The following is a 3,026-nucleotide window of genomic DNA, read 5'->3' on the forward strand; positions in this document are numbered from 1 at the left end:
TGAGGTTACAGTGTGAACGATCGGTTAGATTTATTTTAACAGTGATTAAACGAGATTACAACACAAATGATTGGTTGAAATTCATTTTATCATTTATTAGGTGAGAAAACGGCTTAAACGATCGGTTAAAGCGCGTTAAAAACTGAAGAAAAGAAAATCGAAAATGAACGAAATGAAGATGCAAGCTAAAAAAACAAGAAATGAATTAAAAGTCTCGGATTCGAAAACTTACCCGCTGAAGAACAAAGAACGAATGAAGAACGGATGAAGAACGGTGAAGAACGACGGAAAACCTTCACGGATTCGCTCACAAAAACATCTCAGAAGCGTTACGGAAGCACCTCAACTTGGATTTTCTTCACGGAAACAATTTTTTTTTCACCCAAAATGGCTGAAATGCATAGCCAAAAGGATAATGGATGTTTAGAACATCCCCCTTTCGCCTATTTATAAGAAAAAGGGAGAGGAGGTTGCCGCCCAGCTCGCCCAGGCGATCTGAATTACTTCCTCCAGAAGCAACCCTGCTTCGAAAATACTCTGGCAGGCCCAAATTCAAAATTTTGAAAATTGCTATTTGCACCCCCCCCCATTTTGATAAGTTCACCCCCTTCTTTCGTATTTTACGGAAAAGATACGGAAGCATATAGGACTTGACTTTCTTCTCTTTTTCTCTTCCCCCTCACCCATATTAAGTGAAATATGCTTATTTAGGGTTATGGGAATTTTACGGAAGCATTACGGGAGTCCCGGAAGCCATTTTTTTAACAAAACGGGGGAGGTTGTTGCCGCCCAACTCGCCCAGGCGAGCTAGATTGCTTCCACCTTAAGCAAGGAAATGCCCAGAATCCTCTAGCAGGGCCCAGATTTGAAAATTTCTATTTGCACCCCCATTTTTCTAAATACACCCCCTTTTGCTTTTTTTGCTGGTTCTTTTTCCGTAACGTTACGGAACTTTACGGATTACATAATGATACTTGTTTTCTTTCCGTAATGTCGCGAAACCTTACGGATTGTGCAATAATCCTTTCTTAGACTTCTAGAATGCTGCGGAACTTTACGGATTGCGCAACAATGTTTCCTTTCGACTTCCGGCATGTCGCGGAACTTCACGGATTGCCTAACGATGGGTGTCAAGTTCCTCGAAGCGGTCAAGCGAGGGTCGCATGCTATCAAACAGATGGTCCCCGGACGAAATTAGGGTATGACATGTGCATTTTGAGCATTCTGAGTATTCTGTTGCTAGTGATTCTGAATATTCTGATTTTGAGCATTCAATTACTAATTTTCATACTGAGAACATGACTCAACCTCCACCTCGTGAGAGGACTCTTAGGAAGATGGCTGCACCTGATTTCACTTATGAAAGCTTGTGCATTCAATATCCTAATGAGGGTGTTCCATATGTTCTCAAGACTGGACTAATACATTTGCTGCCCAAGTTTCATGGTCTTGCAGGTGAAGATCCTCATAAGCATCTTAAGGAGTTCCATATTGTTTGTTCCACCATGAAGCCCCCTGATGTCCAGGAAGATCATATCTTTCTAAAGGCTTTTCCTCATTCTCTGGAGGGAGTGGCAAAAGATTGGTTGTATTACCTTGCTCCCAGATCCATCTCCAGCTGGGATGAAGAAGGTGTTCTTGGAGAAATTCTTCCCTGCATCTAGGACCACTGCCATTAGAAAATACATTTCAGGCATCAGGCAACTTAGTGGAGAGAGCTTGTATGAGTACTGGGAAAGATTCAAGAAATTGTCTGCAAGCTGCCCTCACCACCAGATTTCTAAGCAACTCTTTCTTCAATATTTCTATGAGGGACTTAGAAACATGGAGAGGAGTATGATTGATGCTGCCATTGGTGGAGCCCTTGGTGATATGACTCCTGCTGAGGCTAGGAATTTGATTGAGAAGATGGCTTCCAACTCCCAACAATTCAGTGCAAGAAATGATGCTATTGTCCTTAGAGGAGTCCATGAGATGGCCACGGATTCATCTTCATCTATTGAAAATAAAAAGCTTAAGGGAAAACTTGATGCCTTGGTCAACCTAGTAACTCAGCTTGCCATGAATTAGAAATCTGCACCTGTTGCAAGAGTCTGTGATCTATGTTCTTCTGCAGATCACCATACAGATCTTTGTCCTTCTTTGCAACAATCTGGAGTCAATGAGCAACCTGAAGCTTATGCTGCAAACATTTATAATAGACCCCCTCAGCAGAAAAACCAATAACAACAGAATAATTATGATCTTTCAAGCAACAGATACAATCCAGATTGGAGGAATCATCCAAATCTGAGATGGACAAGTCCTCCACAACAACAACAGCCTGTCCCTCCCTTCCAAAATGTTGCTGGTCCAAGCAAGCCATATGTTCCTCCACCAATGCAACAGCAGCAGCAGCAGTCACAATAAAGATAACAAGCAACTGAGGCTCCTCCTCAACCTTCCTTAGAAGAGTTAGTGAGGCAAATGACAATCCAGAATATGCAATTTCAGCAAGAGACAAGAGCCTCCATTCAGAAAAGGAGATCTTGGAGACCTTCAGGAAAGTAGAGGTGAACATACCTCTGCTAGATGCCATCAAGCAGATTCTAAGATATGCCAAGTTTCTAAAGGAGTTGTGCACCCAAAAAAGGAAGCTCAAAGGCAATGAAAGGATTAGCATGGGCAAAAATGTATCAGCATTGATAGGTAAATATGTTCCTCACATTCCTGAGAAATGAAAGGACCCAGGTACTTTCTGTATACCTTGCATTATTGGGAACAGTAAATTTGAGAATGCCATGCTAGATCTAGGAGCATCAATTATTGTCATGCCTCTGTCCATTTTCAATTCTTTATCTCTTGGACCTTTGCAATCTACAGATGTGGTGATTCATTTGGCAAATAGAAGTGTTGCTTACCCCACAGGTTTCATAGAGGATGTGCTGGTTCGGGTTGGTGAACTTATTTTTCCTATTGATTTTTATGTTCTTAATATGGAAGAGGGATTTTCCCATGGTTCAGTTCCAATTATTTTAGGCAGGCCA

General features: G+C 41.6%; 1 non-coding gene across 1 annotated transcript; it reads right to left on the reverse strand.

The window, feature by feature from the left end:
• Nucleotides 1–1,671: 1,671 nt before the first annotated feature.
• Nucleotides 1,672–1,778, reverse strand: LOC114397773. The gene has a single exon (XR_003663398.1). It is a non-coding gene; the product is annotated as a small nucleolar RNA R71 (small nucleolar RNA).
• Between the last annotated feature and the right edge of the window lie 1,248 nt (nucleotides 1,779–3,026).

Source organism: Glycine soja, chromosome 18 (assembly GCF_004193775.1).
Source record: "Glycine soja cultivar W05 chromosome 18, ASM419377v2, whole genome shotgun sequence".
Taxonomy (NCBI): domain Eukaryota; kingdom Viridiplantae; phylum Streptophyta; class Magnoliopsida; order Fabales; family Fabaceae; genus Glycine; species Glycine soja.